Source organism: Leptinotarsa decemlineata, unplaced genomic scaffold (genome assembly GCF_025532065.1).
Source record: "Leptinotarsa decemlineata unplaced genomic scaffold, Ldec_3_MD MMD2_tig00026354_RagTag_RagTag, whole genome shotgun sequence".
Taxonomy (NCBI): domain Eukaryota; kingdom Metazoa; phylum Arthropoda; class Insecta; order Coleoptera; family Chrysomelidae; genus Leptinotarsa; species Leptinotarsa decemlineata.
Genome location: NW_027412702.1, coordinates 14,017,383 through 14,038,220, shown reverse-complemented (window position 1 = coordinate 14,038,220; position 20,838 = coordinate 14,017,383). Strand labels below are relative to the sequence as shown.

The 20,838-nt window shown below is 35.0% G+C and overlaps 1 protein-coding gene across 1 annotated transcript in view; it reads right to left on the bottom strand.

Annotated features, from left to right (window-relative positions):
• The window catches only part of LOC111512406 (LIM domain only protein 3), a 158,985-nt gene extending 148,950 nt beyond the window's left edge, over positions 1 to 10,035 (bottom strand). The window contains exon 1 of the mRNA XM_074184563.1: positions 10,003 to 10,035. The gene's annotated coding sequence lies outside the window, so the exon portion shown is untranslated. The remainder of the gene's footprint in view (positions 1 to 10,002) is intronic.
• Positions 10,036 to 20,838: the final 10,803 nt, after the last annotated feature.

The window sequence follows — 20,838 nt, the reverse complement described above, 5'->3', positions numbered from 1 at the left end:
GTTAGAATAGAAATTATGGCGACTCTATTTTCTCAACGCTTCGTTGATACTCCACTGGGACTATTTTTTTCCTGCTCATATCCGGGTTGTTACAATTCAGAATTTTCCATTGTATTGAAAAATTAATAATGAATGTTCTAATGATAAACGTAATGATAGTCACGCAATGTCAATCAATCTCTGACATTTAATGCAAATATTTCAACATTCTACTGAAAACAAAATATGTAACTGCAGTAACGTTAGTTACTGCAGATTCGTCCTATAAACTTATAAATTGAACTAAAAATGATTTATTACATTAGCCCTTATATAAACCACTGTTGGTAATAAAAGAGGTACTTGACATAATTGAGTAGATCGATTTCATCATTTGACAGGTTGCACCTACAATACTTATGTTTATGAATTTCCAAGGATTCCAAGTAAATGAGTTTACAACCCTTCCTTGCGTGGTGCAAAATTTCCGTACCATTTAGAAAAGGTCTAATCATTTTTACCTTATCTCAAGGACCTTTCATGTTTAGCATGAAATATTGTATTATCATCACTTTTTGTAGCTCTTCCTTTCTCCCTTGAAAATGAACTTCATCGAAATATTGGAATAACTTGTGTTATGAAATTACACTTCCTAAGTTTTATTATTTTCCAGCAGCTTGACTGCAGTAACCTTTCTCGAATTCATATCATTTCTAGAAGCATGTAGATTAATTTTCCGATGGCATCAAGGATAGCTTCCCCAATTTCTGCTACCGCAGTAATCGGTTGATTGGTCAAACGAACACTTACATAAAAACTTAGAAAATTGACTTGGGTGCCACACCAATAGGTGGTTCCACTTATGTCTCGCTTGCGCAGTTATATTTATCAACTTCTCCGATTGACGACTTGTTTATTTTGTGGATACACTGAGGATACACTACAAAAACACACTTTTGTCTATTTTCCACTATATTTCTTTATTGTTGACCGGTTTCGGCTATTACACCATTTTCAAAACTAACTGATTACATTACATTACATCAATCAGTTATACCTATGTTGCTTATTATAAGCAACATAGGTATAAATTACTCAGATTTAAATGTAATCAGTTAGTTTTGAAAATGGTGTAATAGCCGAAACCGGTCAACAATAAAGAAATATACTGGAAAATAGACAAAAGTGTGTTTTTGTAGTGTATCCTCAGTGTATATTTATCAAGTACTCTTCTTGGTTACTCACTATTTGTCTTCAATCGAGGACCGCCTGCCCGGTACTGACGATGCCCAATGAGCTGAAACAGCTGTATACCGGTGGCTCTTATATTGAAATCAATGTGTGAATAATCAGAATAGTATGTATTTATTTAGCTTTCGATTTTCATGGATTTATTTTCCAGCTTGACTGCATTAACCTTTCTCAGGCCCTCACGTACCTCGTAATGCGACTTAAGACATCATCCTAATCACGTACGCACCGTACGCACTAACGACCCTAATAATTAGGCACGTCCCGTACATTGTTTATTGGTATAACGTATCGACGTCGCGATGCAGCCCACGAATGCCAAATTAGCGTATGGAATCTCGAACGGATTGCTCGCTAACGATAATCCGATTTGATGGCTGCCTTTATGACTACTGACTAGAGATATGATAGGCCGCGGATGCCGCAAAAGGGGTGGCAAATCGAGTTTTATCGGAAATAATATGATTAGTAGGGTGATAATAATAATAATAATAATAATAATAATGAATATTACTGGAGTTTTTTCCCAACACCAAATCGTTATTTTAACACCTCGACACGTGTTTTGATTAACACCAAGTGATAATCTTCAAGAGAAAGATAAAACTGTTTATATATTACCTATATGTACTCATTGAGTAGAATTGCTCAGATATGATGTAAATCATGTAAGGAAATAGACCAAACAGATTTGAAGTTATGGGAGTCACGGTTCTAAATTGGATATATCCATTGAATTTATATAACCTAGTTCGTGACCGTTCGTTACAGTTGAAAATGTATATCAATTACGATATATGAGCATGAATGTACCTATTTTTTTATGAGTGGTTGCCACCTCGTAGAAACTCCATATGTTCAGAGGAAAAGAGAAGAAAAAGAAAGAAGTTGCAGAATGGGAAGGTTCAAAATTAAGAAAAACCACAGGAGTGGATTTTTTCATGAAAAAAATATTCACCTCTTATTTATTGATGGCATTTTTGAGAGATAAGACAACTGTTACTGTTTTTAAAAAACATTCATTGATAAAGCGAACATCAAAATTTTAACATGAATTTGAATGATCATAACCCCGGATACTTCTAACAACCATATATTATATATGTATGTCTCAGTCTTGGCTTAATCATCACAACTCTGGAAAGTACATAAAAAAATGTAAAATAAAAAAATAAATTTAAAAAGGATACAAACCAAGTTACTTCACGACGTTTCGATTGTTAGTATCCACAACCATCTTCCGCGAAGGCATATACTTCTAGATTTCGAATCATAGTAGAATCATGGAAGTCCGAACTAAGTAATAAAACTCTTATAATAATATTAGCTTAATGAAACTAATGAATGAAGTGTTTGAAATATTTTTCATGAATAGAAATGAAACCGAAATAGAAATGGAACCAATTCAATAACAGTTCAATTTTGCATGGCTCTGAAAATAGAAATGACCCAATTTTTAATAATACCTACTTTGAGAATATCTATGAAAATATATGAAAATTCTTAGTTTTTTCTGACAAAAAAAACTGGATGACTCTCCAACTCGCAAAAAAATCACAAATGAGTGCGAGTAAATATAGTTTCAGACAACACTAAAGAAACGGCAAAATATGAAAAAGTAACATCACATATAGTCATTTTCTTTCAAGTTAATTTTAAGGGAATATTAATTTTATACTTTCTTGGACAATTTCATTTCTTTAGAACACTCTTTTAAGAATACTTGACAAGTTGACTTCACCGATAAGACGTAATTGAAGCATTGACCACTCCCTTCAACTATATATTTTTTGCCTGACGATCTGTTGAAAGTAACTAAAGAGCGAATAAGATGGGTTTTCCCAGGTACCTTACATATCCAATACTGTTGAAGCAACATCGATTTTGGGCAATATATTGAACGTGTAACAAAACAATAATATTGATGGAAATAATATTGAATATTTTTATTGATGACACATGTTATTTTCAGTTTTTAAATTTTGGAATTGATCAATATATTATTAAGTCGTTTAATGGCTACGGTTGATTTAATAAAATAGACCATGTAAACTGTCTTATAAGATAATATTGAATGGAAAAATAACGATTACACATTAAAAAATTAATTTCAATTTTAAAACTAAATTTCATGAAATGGTCACCAAAGGAATCAAATAACAAACTCTCCTTCTCAACAGGATATAGAAAATTTACGCGATTACACATCCATATGAATGGAAAAAGCTATAAACTCATCAAAAACGGGAATCATTAAATCACTCGAAGCGAAGAAAACCGAAAGAAAAATTAAACAAGAACAATGCACGAGGATAACAGATTAGAAGCATTTACAAACTCAATTTAAGTTGATGATGAACTGCTGTTTTTCCTTTTGCTTGAACGTTTTTACGCATTTGCCTTCATAGCGGCGAGGATCATGGTCTACAAACCATAAAGTTATTAAGTTGGAGAGGATTCCCGTAATATCCGTTAAGATGAACTAGAATTATGAAAACTGTTTCATTTTACATTTTACGTTTTTTCATAAACTCTAATCAAAAATGCAAGTCATAATTTTAGCACAGGTACTACAGAAAAATACTCAAGAAGTTTTGAGGCTGTGTCTATGGGATATCTGCGTGGTATATTGTGACACATGTAGTCAGTCCATTCATTATTCAAGGAAATGGGAAACATGACGTTTGCATCAATTTTTATTTTTCAATCACTGCTGGAGGTACATAAAATTCATAAAATTAAGGGCAGTCTCATAACTAATTCTATAACTTCTATAACTATGATACACATGGCGCTGATCTCATACGACCTGCTAAGTTCAATCAACAGAAAGAAATCCTCTAAAAATTCTCTATGATTCAATATAAACAACTGCCGTCAAAAACTTATCCCATACACACTTCAAAAAATACGTGAAAAATTCCTCATTGATGAATGCTTTAACAGTATAGATCAGCGTTTCCCAAACTTTTCTGCCTGGTGACCCACCTTTATTGTAGAATTTTTTTCGCGCCCCCCATATTAAATAATATTTAATTTAATTATTGTTACTAATGATATTTTTATTATTATTATCGTGAAAATTCAATATTGAGGAATACACCTCTGAAAGAAAATGTTAAAGATGATATAATTGAAGATAAAATACAGTACGAAAAAAGACTCTTAATTCAGAATCTTAAAATTAAACAATTACAAAAAATTAAAAACTGAGGCGTATGTAATTAATGTGACTTATGGAGCTCATGCTCACGATTTACAAGAGATTCTATATCTGTTTTGAAAGTTGAAATCTTCAAACGCCGGTCACCTTCCACACAAAGCCTATGGAGAATGCACTCCACTTTGGTATATCTAAAAAATATATATGTGGTTGAAAACCCCATCAGCAGTTTTAAGGCTATGTTCGAAAGAACTTGATACTCTCCTCTAGCCTTTATTCAAAGTGGGAAAAACAATTCAAAAGTATTAAGTGTTTTTAATTTGTTTCGGAGACCCACCCAAATTGCTCCCGCGACCCACCAGTGGTTAGCGACCCATAGTTTGGGAACCACTGGTATAGACGAATATATTTCTGATTACATGACATTGTTCGAATCTACTTCAAAATCGAAACTGTGTGCAATAATGTTCAACAAATAATTAATTGTCTTCCTTCTGGGTGCCTTGTTTTTTGATATATTGTATTGCTGTTGGTTTTTTATTTTATATTGGTACTAATTTTACATACAAACCATCTCTTGGACATGCTACAAATGTTTCATACATATGGTGGTATAGACCTCATGTATCAGTTTTTTGTACTTTCATTCATTCATTCATTATTAGAGAATGTTAGAGAAGTTGCTAGAGAATGACGATTTTTGACCACGGCTGAATTATTGATAGGTAATTGGTTCTATAAAAAAAACTTTTTCTGACGTTTCGCTATCAAAGCATCATCAGGAGATGATAGTCTTAGTCAGCTCCTGATGATGACTACTTGGTTAGAGAAACGCGGGTCGAAAGAAAGTATTATTGTTCTGGTGTGAAGGTTCCAAATTCTACTTTGGTGTTTATCATTCGGTATTTTTCTAACTATTGTTGTATATTGTCACTTTTCCTCAATAAGAGAATCAAAAGCAAATGTGACTTTTCAAGTGACACGTTCCATATGTAGAATAAGGGACAAGATTTCTGATAGGTGATATCTGCTTCTCTAAGAGAGTGAGGTATATTTCATATTGAAGTCGGAGCTCTTCGAAACATTGATTGAGGTGTCCTTTGAAATTCTTCTACACACCTCCATTTATTAATTTCAGCTTTATTTGTTGGACCACCCTATATACCTAGGGTTAGAGCAGAAGCAAACAAAAAGAACTATTGAGGTAGTTCAAAATAAACTCATTGAGGGATCATAAACAGCCTTCCAGTTTTTCTCCATTGAAAATTTTATTTCATTGATCCCATACAAAATATGAAATTTTTCCCAGAGTTTCCCTTTAGACGTCCAATAAGTGGGGAGCCAAACAAAACGCTAATGGCGCATATGCTCTGCTGAGCCGTTCCCATTGCAAGTAACATCGTTAGCCTAAAGGATTTCATTTCGAGTACGATTATCTCCACAATCTCTCATTAAAAACAAAGCTGCATATAAATTACTTTAACTGATGTGCAGCGTTTTGTTTCACTTATCCTCCACTTGATTGATGCTAATTTGTTTTTGCACGAATACCTATTCGTAGATTCATTAAAATAATATTTTTTCATTCGTTTGTTCATAAAACGTTCAACCGATTTTTCTAGCTCGGTTTATTGCTAATATTTGCCTCGCCTATTCGTGACGTTAAATAAATTATCGCTCGTGATCATTTCCAAGAAATGGCAGCTGCTGATGATTATTCATATTTGATTTTTTGTTGGCCATTTACGGTAATTTTCTAATTCACATTATGCTCCCACGATGAAGATGATGATGATTGATGATGATGATGAAAAATGATGTTTTGTTGTTTTAGATTCACTTTTCTTTCAACTAACTTGTAAATATATGCCTAAGTGCTATTCTTCCTAGATTGACAGGTAATAGAGGCACAGTACACAAAAATTGAGGTGAAATGACATTTCAAAAGATTTTTCGAAAAAAATTATTTAGATAAACACAAACTGAAAACATTCTTATTTTTTAGTCTGAAATAAAGACCCAAATTAAAAGAGTTAAGAGGGATAAATAGTTACTTTTCAAAAGTTCATTGACTATTTTGCTAGAGGAAACTGGAAATTGGAAAAGGAATTCTGGTCAAAAAATTGATGGATGCAGGTAGAAGATCATGAAAAAATGAGGAATAAAACCCACTTAGCTTTTTACCATTTTCATTTGTAACTGATGTTACTGCAGTTTCGTCTTATAAGGACATTTTCCAACAATTACAATAAATTCGAAAATGTCCTGCTATTGAATTACAACTCGAGAACAACCAAAATAATTTTTCAATATTTCGTTTTCATTTCCGTTGTGCAAAAAACAATAGCAGAAACTCAAAAATTACTAGTAAAATTTCCTTTTTTTCAGTTAATTTTTTTTTGCGATCGTATTAGATCGTATTTAGATCTACTACTCCCTTCTTACCTGCATAGGAAAGTAACGTTTCGAACCGATGTTCATAATAACATCAGGTTCAAAGGTTCTTCAACACCTCCCATTTTCAAAACCCGGTTATTCAAACGCTCCTTCAGTTACCAGATAGATTAAGTATTCAATGATATTCCTGACCAATAATAGTTTGCCTAGTTTTGTATCATAGCCAGTCACTGATCTTGATTCATGTATCCATATACCTACTTATGTTAATGACATGCTACTTCAATACCCATGCAGAGACTTTTATAGGTTAAGTGGAAGAACAATTTGGTAGTTATTTCGCCTTTTACTATAAGTTTATATATGTAGTTAGAACTTAATATTGAACTGAAGGGGTTATATTTTAAGGAGTGATTAATTTTTGGGAAAGAAAGTTTTTGGCTTTCTACTACTCCATCTTGATACAAAAAAATGTGGGAATCTTCCAAAGAAAGGAAGAAAGTAATCAATTTGAAAATAAGTAACTCTGTACATGGATGTGTAGATCATGCAAAGAAGCAACTTTCAGACGTAAACTGGAAGAAAGGCCCCCTGAAACAGCTACTTTCATATAAACAGTGAATTACACGAAAGAAAAAATTCTTTCGAAACAAATACTTTTTTTATATTTTATTTTATAGTTCAATGTTCATATAAAAGTATTTGTTTCGAAAGAATTTTTTCTTTCGTGTAATTCAATGTTTATATGAAACTAGCTATTTCAGGGGGGCTTTCTTCTAGTTTGTGTATAGAGTTACTTATTTTCAAATTGATCACTTCTTTCCTTTCTTTGGAAGATTCCCACATTTTTTGTATCAAGATGGAGTAGTAGAAAGTCAAAAACTTTCTTTCCCAAAACTTTATATTGTAATTTCTTTTGTGTGGTTGTAGTAATAAAGACGTTTGCTGATATTATTATTATTATTCTTGAAGCTAATGTGATGACATTTTTCCAGATTGAGGAAAAGTGCATTTTTATCACAAAACACAGGAAACTTATTCAAGTCGACCAGGAGGGCTCTGCAATCACTTTGATCCCTTATCCTGTGAAATATTTTAGGACCATTTGCGTAGACTAGAAATTTGGAACTTTTGAAACATTTGATGACATCGTTAATATACATGATGACAAGTAAGGGATCCAAGAGGCTGCCTTGAGGTACTCCAGAAGGCAAGGAAAAGTTCTAGAGTCAACTTCATTTATTGTAACTTTTTGTTTGCGATTTCTTATAATCGACTTCATCAGTCAGTCGGTAGCCAAGCGGTTCGGCGTGGGTGCTTTGTTCACTCACTCGAATTGACTGCCGTGTTGGTCGGTGGTTCAAGCCCTAGTCTGAATGATCGATCTTCACTACCGTCCAACCCGCGTTAGGAATCACACGTTAAAAGGTAAGACCTCGTTAATCCTTAGCTCGCACAAGTTTCGACTTCTGAGGGTTGTTGTTCGTAGGGGTGCGACAGCTGGTTAACGGAAAAACAGATTTTAAACAGATCCACATTGATCCACTAACTTCAGTTAGTTTGTTCATCAGATTAGGGTGATCTACTCTATCGAACGCTTTACTGAAGTCGGTGTATATCGCATTAATCTGTATACTACTGTCCATATTCTCTCTTATTCATTTAGAATAAACAGTTTAATTGGTTTCTATGGATATTTTGGGGAAAAACAATGTTGTTGTTCAATGATAACATTTTTGTTTCATATAATAAAAGATCAAAACTTATTTTTTCCAAAAGTTCACCAAATATAGATAGCTCACTAAAGGATCTGCAGTTTTTGACATTTGATTTGTCACCTGATTTGTGGATAGGGGCGACATGAGCTATTTTCCAAAATTTAGGAAAGGTATATGCGAGTGATATATTTTAGATTACTGAGAGGATAATGATAAAGAAATCAACTTATGAAATTAATATTTTGTCGTCGATTCTTGATAAGTGTACAAAGTTTAAAATAAATCTGGCCGTTTAAAGTTATTCAAAATTGAGTCTAAAGTGTCGGTTACAAACAGGCAAGTGAAGCTAATTTAAGCCTGTTAATTAAAAATGAATTCATCGCCTATTCTTATTTAAAATTTTCAAAATATTCATACAATCTAGGATGAACATTTTATATTACTCATTCATTATTGATGAGAAATATGTATTTTCTTTTTAAAAAATACACCTCACTGTCTGATCTCAACAAACTTCATTTAAAAATATATCACATGTTTCGCTAGCACAGTAGTTTTTTCAAGTGATTTATATAAATCACTTGAAAAAGTGATATAGTCAACTTGAAAAAGTGATTTATATAAATCACTTGAAAAAGCTTTGTGCTAGCGAAACATGTTGTGATATATTTTTCAAATAAAGTTTATGGAGAGTTTTTGAAATTACTATGGATCTTCATCAAGTAACAGCCGAATCAATCAGAAAAATAAAATTAAATCAAATATGTATTTCATCTTCATGTAGTATTAGCGTAAGAATAGAAATATATTTTTAAGGAGCCCAATGTACACTTCTGAATTAGTATTCACACCTTGGGCACTGGTGAAAATGAAATATCCCGTCTCCCAAATTGTTAAATTTGAATTAATAGCAATATAATTTGAATTCGACATCATTTTCATAAATACTACTGGAGTTTCATTCCAACAACAAACCGTTACTTTCAACACCTCGACACGTGTTTCGATCACCAAGATGATCACTTGGTGATCGAAACACGTGTCGAGGTGTCTCGATGTACAAAATAACGGTTTGATGTTAGGATAAAACTCCAGTAATATTCATTACTACACCAAAGTTTCCAAACAGTGCATCACATCATTTTCATAGATGATGTTTTTAAATCAATATCATCAACCACACGTTGATTCATATTCGAAGCGAAATCAAGTGGTTAATACATAAAATCATTTTTTGCATTGAATAAGAGATCACGCATAATCAAGCATCTCGTTTTCTTCTCATCTGTATCATTAACTCGGAATATCAATCGCGGATCCTTGATTAATTTCTTGCCCTCCGCCTCCGGAAAGAAAGAGACACAAACTACCAATTAACAAGTGAATAGGTAACATAAAACTAGAAAAATGAATTGCAAGTAATCCGTATTAACGAGCCAACGAGCAGATGAAAACCGAAAGAAAAGCGAGAGAGGAACGCTATTAAAAACTTACCCTGAATTCAAGAAGTCATAGACATGTAAAGATCCGTTTTATCTGAAAAAGAAAAGAGAACATGAGAGCATTCGCAGACCCCAAGGGACAAATTAAACTAAGCTACAAGAAAATCAATTAAGACAGTAATTAATTCCTCGTAAACGCTTATACAAAAACGAATTTCATTGCAGAGCACAAAACATAATTAAATGTTTTGTTTTGACAATAAAAATCTATCCTCGGGGGTTTCCTGTTCGTAATTGATTCTTTTTTTTGCGAGACAATCATATAATTTAACGCCACTTCTGCAAATTATTTTGTCTGAGTTCAGAAACGGCACAATATTTTTTCTTCATATTCTATATAGGTAGTACATAAGAAATATCTAACAAAATAGTAGAAAATGATAACACCGTTCAGTTTGGACCTCAAAAAGTTGCTGATGAAAAAAGGTTCATATAGATTTCAAAATTCTCAGATTTCTATATTTCTCAATAGGGTAGTGCAGCGATGATTTGCTTGTAGAATTTTTTTTAACTTTCATAATTTCCATAAAATTTCGATGTGTTAAAAAGAGCTGACAATCTTTTACAAAGATGAGTAGTTTATGCACAGATTATTTCAGATTCAAACTAAAGGAAAAGTACCTCAAGAAAAAGTACTTTATAACATGATGCAATTGCCTGGTGGGCGAAGGCTTTACAGAAATCGGCCCAGGTGAAGCTATCTGGCTTACAGAGACAAGCTTGTCTGGCCATCAGTGGTTCCATCAGTACCACACCGTCAGCGGTCATGGAGATCCTTCTAAGTCTACCTCCTCTCCACATTTTTTTGAAGAGAGAGGGACTAGATGAACTCCATATAGACTTGTGCACATTGCCAATTGCACAAATCAATTTAATAGAGAGTGCAACAGACTGTTGGATGACACTGGATGTCACAGCATTCTGGAAATGACCTCTGACTTTATGCCTCTAACTGTCTACTAAAAACTGCCTTATAAAGTACTGTGCCCAAGTAGAGAGGACTGGATCCCCCGGGAGAAGGAAATATTAAGAGCAGATAGTTGTTGGTTCACAGATGGATCAAAAACACCTTCCGGTTCTGGTGTAGGTGTTTTCAGTCGCAGAACCAAGACAGAGGAATTTATGTGATTGTATTTCAAGCGGAAATTTACGCTATTGAATTGTGTGCGAAGAGAATGGAATAAAAATAATCTTGGACAGTCGAGCGGCATTTTAAGCTCTTGGCTTCTACCTGGTAACGTCTAAATTGGTAGCAAATTGCCAAAAACGACTCTTCACGATAGGAAGACTTAACAGATTGTCAGAACCTGTCATTGGCATTGCTTTAGGCTTTGTCAAACAAAGATTGAACACCTGGATGGCAAGAAGATTTATGGACTTCTGGCGTGCGTGTCTCAAACGTGGAGGGCAAGAAATTAATTGAGGCACCGCAATGGATATTTAGAGTTAATGATACAGATGAGAAGAAGACGAGATGCTTGCTTTGAGGTAATCAACATTATGTGTGATCTCTCATTCACCCTTTGAAGCTTGATACCAAACAGTTGTTGGACTACAGTAGAGATGATGTACGATGTCTAACAGAGAACTGATTTCCATCAAACATATTGCTGTCAACAACGGTTACGAGGTGGATATTATTATTACAATTATTTTTTTAAAAATAGTAAAAACAAGCTCTGAACTAGGTTCTTAGTTTCAAAAAGTGATGCTGAACTATATGTGACTCTAACCTACTTTGGTGGTCCTTAAAGCAATATCGATCATTTTCTGAAAAAATAAAGAAGTGAACGTAACCTACTGAACAAATAAGTATTTGAGTAAATTCATTAAAAACAATGAAGATAAAACTCCAGTGTCGAATAGATCGGGAGTATATAAGTTGACATGTGATTCTTACCCAAAATTTTATTTTGGCCAAACGAGAATAACTTTCTCCAAAAGAATGAAAAACAATAGATGTAGTTTTTTGTGAACCATCTTTCGACAGAGAGGCACGCGTTCAATCACCATTATAACGTATTGCATTTACAAGAGAAAGGTTCAAAACTAAATACGTTACAATGCTCATATATATGTCAAGAGTTTTTGTTCTAGTTATTTTCATTCTTGCTTTCTTTGGAGTTTCTTTCATTTTTTGTTCAATAATGGAGAAATAGACAGCAATAAAGTTTTTTGCCAAAAACAGTTTCTCACAAAACAGAACAATTGTAAAACTGTTTTGAAAATAATTAGTTTCAACAAAATCTGTACAAGCCTCTAGAACAAAGTATTAAATAGGTTCTTCAATATATTTCAAAGCAATATATGAATTCTCAATTGTAGTGCAGGACATAATTGAAGTCATGCCAAATGTATTGATGAAGTGATTTTTTCATACCGTTCAAATTAGAAAATCCAGTAGACTCTTGCAGGAAGTGCAATCACAGACAATATGGACAAAAACAACTGAAGATCAAAATAGAAACACACAGATGGAAACAAAAAATAAAGAGAAATAATACAATTTTCAAAATCACTCTCAAAGTATCTTCCAGATTAATGAAAATCCTTTCAGTTCATGAAGTAACTTCCTTGAAGTATTGAATTTTCTATTTCTAGTTGGACAGAAGATAAAGTAATGGAACAAAAAAGAAGAAAAACACTCAGATTGAATCTCCCGGCGCATTAAATGTGTTCACGCGATCTCTCAAGTCCCGAGAGAATTATTTACTCAAGAGGCATTTTAGGTTTTCTCAATTTACGATAATTTGAAAATGGAACGTTGATTCCATTAAATTTCTCATTCAAGGACGTTTTTGCTGACCCTAAATTTATTACTAGGAGATCACAGTCTAATGATTAATGAATAATGATTTGATAAATACATATTCAGGTTCATATCTTTGATGATTTGGCGTTTCACATTCGCGAAAAAAAACTAAGAATATACCGAATTAATATATTATAACTTTTGGACAAAAATTATAAAGGTGAGATTTGTTAAAGCTGCATATACCTGACTGATAAATCAGCAATAGAGTCGAATTTACTGTTGATAGATTGCAAAGCGCTTTCACCTTTCACGCCATCATCAGTGTGATACCTGTCAAGTATATACAAGAAGATCTTGTAGAATCAAAGTAAAAACCTTCATGAAACAATACTCTGAGTAGACATAAACATGAACATTACAATAAGTACCCCTTTGGGTTCAACATATTATTATTTTGCTTAAAACCTTTTTATAAAATTATAAAAAAAATTCACTTCCTTTTATATATACGAAATACAACTCTATTCCTGATTGAAGCATAATAAAGTTTGATGTTTATTACACATCAAGTGATGTGAAATGATTGTTTTATGAATTCAAGATTTATGGTATGAAGATGATTGTTGCAGATAATTTGATCATGTAGGTCCACTCATAAAAACTATAAATCACCAACGATTCCAAATACATTTTATTGAACATAAAGATTATTTGTAGGTATTTGTAAGACATCTTTATAATAATTTGGTCGTTAACGACTGAAGGTTCCTCATAAGTAACTTGATAATAATTACCTTTCAATTACTCAAAAACATAACTTGAATATGCCATTACTTATTATTTGTTTCTCTTACTTGCTCTAGCTGATGAAAACTGCTCTTGACAACTCCGCCGTAATTCACACAAGATGAAAATATCCCAAAATCACATTTCTCAGTTCATCCAGTTCTGTGCTTGTTCCGTTATCTCTACCACTACGTCTGGTACATTGTCGAAATTTTATGGTACTGTGTAGTGGTACTACAGCTCTGATACTCAGAATACTGAGTACCAGAGCTGTTGATATATCAGCAAACTGCCAGTTGATGTAATTCAAATTTATAGAAAAATTGTGTTCGTTCGAGCAGCTCGAGATTAACGAGGTCTCATCTTTTAACGTGAAATACTAGCCTTTCCTAGAAGTTGCCAAACAGATTTTAGCAGAGATTTCGAACTCCATATTTGTCAGATGTCAACTATTTCTTCATGTTTTTTCTGTAATTACTAATATAAGTAGGTCCCTTGATTTTTTAGAATAATTTTTTGGGAAATATGCAATATTAATATCATGTATTTATTTCCCTGTTATTTTTGGTAATGATTTGAAATTTGACTCAACAGTAGAAAATATCACTTATAACTTTTTCATGACCTTGGCACATTCTTCTTTGAAATTATCACTTTTCAGTAGTTAGGAGCCTCATTGTTGTTTTTGCCTTCAACAAACTGAACCAAGACATAAACCCCGAACAATGGAGACCAAAAAGTTATAAATTTTCAGTAATACAGCGTAATAATATTAGGTAAATGAATTAGCGATCTTGTCGGGTTGGCGGTGTGTGGCGGGCTCGACTGCCAGTGTTGCCAACAAAGAAATCGCTAAAAAATCTTCAGTAACTAAAATTCATCAAAAATAATCAACTGTTGAAAACATAAATTTTTTATCTGATATACACATTGAAATTTTCAAATATACAACTTGCCATGGAGAATTTTTATAGGGACTTTCATTGAGCGCTTCATATCTTTAAATTTAAATAAAACAAAGTTTATGTGAGATACCGAAATTTTTATTAGTTTGAAAGACCTGTTGATTCCATTATATGTGGAATATAACATCGTTCAAATGTCCGCCACGGCTTCATTGGGGGGAGCGCATCGGAAACGTCTAATTTTCCGTGAATCTGGCGCATAAATCAGGCTGAATGTAACCGATGGCATGGGTTATGTTGGCTTTGATGATCCCTGTAGTTTGTAGCTTATTCGCATGTACCTGCGAAAATCCCGCAAGAGATAGTCTAACGGGGTCAAATCGCGGTATCTCGGTGGCCAGTTCACATCAGCTTCACGTGAGATGACAAGGCACCAAATAGCTGGTGACGAATATCCAATGTGGCATGCGCTGATCTGTTGACAACACATGTCATTGGTATCCAGATCATCCAATTCAGAAGCTGGTAATCATCGACCTACAGTGCTCGTCGTTGACGTGATGGCCTGGACAACGTCGTTTTCAAATAAATATGGAAAGATGACGCCTCCAGCCCAAAATCCACACCAAACAGTGATATTTTCGGGAGGCATTGGACGCTCTTAGATCTCATGTGGATTGGTATCGTCCTAAATTCGACAAATTCCTTTGTTCATATACTCATTCATCCAGAAATGAGCCTCATCACTGAAAATGATTTTTCGACGAAAATCAGGGTCAGTTGCCAACTGCTCCAGAGCCCATCCAGCGAACACACCTCAGATGAATTTCGTACGGGTGCAGGCCCAAGGCAAATTCGCCAAGTTGTTGTTTGCTAAAAGACGAGTTCTTGTGAGTGACGTGAAATCGACTGCCTCAGATTCTCCTGCACACTCACACAAACATCGGTGATGTTTTCGTCAGATCTTGCGTTCCATCGACGAACAAGTGTTGCTCGATCGTTTACTGAACCAGTGGATTCAAATTTATCCACTACATTGCCAATGGTCATATCAGTAGGACGATTATGGCGACCGTAAAATGATAAAACAGTTATGACAGATGTATTCAACAAGATGGCTATTATCAATTGTCAAAGTTGAGAAGTTTCTATTGGAAGACCCTATAGTATTGATATCGTCCTCTATCAGAAAAGTCATCTCTATTTTGGATTATGAATGTTTTCAAATCGTTAACCTTATCAATTCATATATTATTTGTTTATTACGTTATTTGATATGTTTTTTTTTCCACTGATATATACATATCATTTCCTCGACTTCTTATTATTATTATCATTATTTTCATCATTATCACTTCATGCCATCAGACAATTCTCTCTGAACGTCGTTTTGAAGATCTTTAGTTCTAGGACAAAGTGTAGTTCACACTTGGTTTTCTCAACCTTCTATTGACTTCTCCATGAATATATTTCAAATGTCTTCATTGCTTTGAGGTATTCACTCAGAAACCATTATTATTGGTCTCATATACCTGCTTTTCTTTTACTTTCGATGACTTCTGATTTATTGTTTCATCTGTGTCAGATCCTCATTCCCGTATGATCTCAGACTTATTGTGAGACAATGTTCGTTGCGAAAAAGGATTATAGCTCCCAGTAATAGGTTTGCTGACAACTCTAAGTTGATAGAATGCCTTATTTCATAAACCCACCCGATCTAAGTCAGCACCAGCACCAATTTTTTTAAGGGTTTTTGTAGATTTATGTGATTAATTTTTGTTATCTTTCAGGGGTGTATATATGTTAATATTTACTAATTTCTGTCAAGACAATATTCCAAATTCATTTTCATGACCTACTGATAAAGGCAAGGTTGATTAATATTAAGTAAACTGGTCTTTCTCATGATTCAAAAAGAGGCTGAGCAATACTGGCACGTATTGAGAGAGGTACGATTGGGAACTATTCAACAATATTTTTATTTGTAAATTATGATGAGTGAGCCTTCGAAAAGACTATTTTGCAATATACTTCAAATGGTCGTTAAATGAACCACCAAATGGACTGCAGAACAGTCGCTGAGCAGCTCTGGGATCGGTGCTGGTACGAAAAGGACGATTTGCTTTAACTTTAAACAGCAGGAAACTATATACCTAATTATGGAAAACATTTTTCGGGAAGTTCATTTCTCACTTACGATTTCAAAATTTTCAGTAACCATAAAATTTATCCGATTTGGCAACAACGGTCATGACAGAGCGACGTCTACAAGGCAGAAACCGGTTAGAGGTCGGCAGTGCAAGGCGAAGGCACAATGCCCACGTGGGAGTGGGACACACCGCGGCCACAGGACAAGACGTTTAACATTGAGGACATGGTTAGTTCGACTGGACTAGATACCACATATATAACCACAGGATTGTTTGCAAACCAATTGTGTCGAACATATTCGTAGTAAAGTCCGAGACGACATTGCAGATTATCTGGAAGGAAGTATAGTTTGGATGCACGATTGGTATATTCGAAGTTTGCTCCGTTTGTTTTGAACAAATTTTGTTATTGAACTGAGAGATCTTCAATCCAAATAATGGTTTGGTGATACTAGTTTATGAAACTGGATTTTTTTGCCATGACTCCTTCGATTACACACATTTTTAAATTAAGTTGAAATGAGTTTGGAGGAAAGCGAAATTGATTGTTGCAGGCATTCCTCTTGCAACTCTTGAGACTGTCTTTACGGTTCCCTCAAAGTTTTCATTATTCATTCGCACACTTTGTCATATACGATTTTTCAAGAGAAACTCACCTGTCACTTTATGAAAACCCTTGTCATTTATTGCCATAATCCCTACAGGCAGAATTTTTTACTAATGAACAACTGAAACAACTTCAATGTGTTTCTATTAGAACCTTACACTCTCTAATTTTCCTCTTTGCGGCTTTCATATAACAAGCTTTTTGTCCTTATAGTGAATGAAGGCTTCCAAAATAAGCACCAAAATATCACCAGAACTTCGATACTAATCTCGATGCGAATTTCACGAACTGAGTTGATATCTTCAGAAGAGGCTGTTTTCTACGCCAGATTATCTAGTTCCATCTTTTAATGGTGAAGGCTTGTTTCACTGTCTGATGATCACAAATGTCTTGAGTATTTCTTTTCGTAGGTATTCGTTGGCTTGCTTGTGAATTTTCGTTTTGTTTTTGACTTTCCATACATATTTTCATTTCCTTTTTATTTACCCAAAAGCATTATTCAAACAGTTGGTCGACAGTGAACACATTCCGTGTTGACACCAGAATCCAAAAACAAAGGATTCGTGATCCAACACAAGAACCATTATAATAGTTTCCCTAAGTACCATTTTTTTTGATAAATTAGACTGTTTAGACTGTCCTTTAATACATTCGTGGTTCATCGTATCACTAATGAGACCTATATTGAGTCCCAACAGCCTGTGTGTCGTTAATGGCGATTTCACTCTGTTGCACAATAGGATGAATACCATTTGGCATTCGATGTCGAATCTTGGCTTTTGTAACGGACTGCCTTGAAAAGCCTAGTTTATCTTCGATATTTTCGAAATGAGATTTAAATCGATCCCATAGATGGCTCTTTCGTATTGGAAGATGTAATTGCCTTCAGTTACCTTCTGAATTTATGGTTGCTAAGCTTTTGAACATTTTTAGAATATGACCAAAGTGAAACTCGTCAAGTGAAAACATAAACACAAATATTGGTCTTCATCTTACTCTTTATTGCTTATCTCTCCGTGAATTGTTCGACCATATCATTTGAAGGAAACAGATTAGACCTATGTCCAAAATCTCCATCACTTGACTCTTCTCTCTGCGACAGTTACTTTCCTTTACTTTACTTGACTGAAAATCATTTGAGCAATTCATCTACAGCTAAAGAGACTGTCTCTTAGATATTCATTGATTTGATTGGGTTCTGATGAATCCTGGAGACAAAGCTTGATAGACGCGAGTAGTTACTGTCCCGATACCAATAATACCATATACGTATATACATGGTGGATGTCAAAGAACATTTCGAAATGAGCGGAATTAGCAACGTCCTTTCCAAGAATTTCTGCACTACCACGTATAGGTCTCGCAGAGGAATGCGGCCGGTTTACCTAAAGTTGCAAATCGAACACGTAAAGATGCAACGATTACTCGCGACACACAAAAATACAACGCGCACATTGTCGGTGAAGGGGGGGGGGGGTCACGATTGAGGAAACTAAACCGTACCGTTTCGTGCTCCCCGCAGACCGTCTCCGATAAGCATTTTGTCGTGCCGTACGGCCGTTGTGGACTTTTTTTTAGATATACATGAATGGAGGAAGTGCCGAATGGTTATCGGATATTATTGGAGTTTTTATGGGGCGTGTTGCAATCTCGACAAATTGGTAGAAGTTAAACGCGATCAAGTATCGAAATAAGGAGCCAATTTGGGTTTAGGGAAGTTGGAAGGTATAATTACCTTCTGTTGGAATACAAATTTTTTGAGTTACCTTAGATAATTATTAAGATAGATTCAAAGTGAGTTGGTCGACTAACTCTTAGAGCCTAGGGCCCCGCGTCAAATGAGCCCTCTCATGTAGAACAAGTATCACGACTCTACTAAGGGCGGCACAGTGTATGTGTCACCGTTAGGTCTCCATTGAGATCTGCTGACCACATACTCATTTCAGTGTTGAGTGAATTACCGATAAATGTTGGGAAACAAACTAAGCTGCGCAAAGTTTGGCATTACAGATCTACTGAGTGGGAGGATCTTCGAGACCATATCCGAAATTTCAGCTCTAATGATCCATCAACTTATGCTTTTGAAGACACAGCTATTATTTGCATCTATAAATGCATATATTCCTTTTCTGATCAAACGATCTTTTAACGGCAAACCTTCGTTCGACAAAGTTTGCGGGCAAGCTGTCGCCCCCAAAAATCTTGCCAACCGGCAGTGGCGGAAAAAACCCACTGCCGAAAACCGAACTAGGTTTGGTAATGCTCACAACAGCTGCAAACTTAGAATAAATGAAAGAAAAGAACTTCACAAGTAGAGAATTAGGAATGAATTGCTTGTCATTCCTAACGGGTCTAGATTTACCTGGTCGGTGGCTGAAACTGTTGATCAAAACTCTACAAAATCCACAATTCCGCCACTTACACAATGCCGGAAGTTACTTTTTGGCAATGGAACGTCTAGTCAGGCGAATTTTGAAACAGCTCAATATCAACAAGGCGTCTAATTCTGATGAAGTATCATCGTACTGAAAAATTGCGCCAATGAACCGCACCAGTACTTTGCAGACTTTTCAACCTGTCTTACAAGAAACGGATTTTTTCTTCGTGTTGGAAGATTGCTCGCGTCCAGCCTAATCCCAAAAAGGGCAAGATAAATCTTCCAAATAATTATAGAGCAGTCGCTTTGTTATCAGTGATATCAAAAATTATGGAGAAAGCCGTAAGCCACCACATCCTTAAATTTTTGAATGGCTTAAGCGATCATCAACATGGCTCTCGGAAACAAAGATCAACAGACGAATTTCTTTCTTATGTCACCCGTATTTGGAAAAACGCAATTGAAGAGCATGGAGAGTGAAGAGTTGTTGCGCTTGATATTTCTGAAGCCTTTGACCATGTGTGGCATGAGGCTTTGCTGACCAAACTTCGATTATATGGCTTATCGGATCATTTTTGTGTACGGCTCTCCAGCTTCTTGAAAAAACGTTTCCTGCAAGTAGCCGTCGATGGATATCTCTCGAATACTTTTATCATCAATGTTGGTGTTCCCCAGGGATCCATATTGTCTCCAACCCTCTTTTTATTGTATATCAACGACTTATTGAAAAAAATCCAATATATTGATTTACTGACGACAGCATACTTGTTTTCTCATTCCATTTGGATTCCAGGACATCGGCTGCGGATGGGCATGACATCTTCACCGGCAGCAGGAAGTTGCATATTTTGATGAGGATCTAGAGGTGATTTCGAATTGGGGTGAAAGTTAATAGGTTCAATTCAATTCCACAAAAACCCAGGCATCGGTTTTCTCCAAAAAGATAAATGTCTTCGAACCGGATATAATAACAGACAATTTCGCTTCCTGCATTGATCAGTTTGTTAGGGATTAAAATGGATATCGATATGTCTTGGCACAACCATATGGCTGGAATTGCAAAGGCTGCTTCTCAGAAACTTGGAACACTGTTCCGAACCAGAAAACTGTACACACCTTAGCAACTTCTGATGCTTGATGTAGCTCAAATCAGACCGTCTTTGGAGTATTGTTCACATATATGGAGCTCCGCCACTAAGCATACCCTGGAGCTGCTGGATTCTATCCAGCAGCTCCAGGGTTCATATC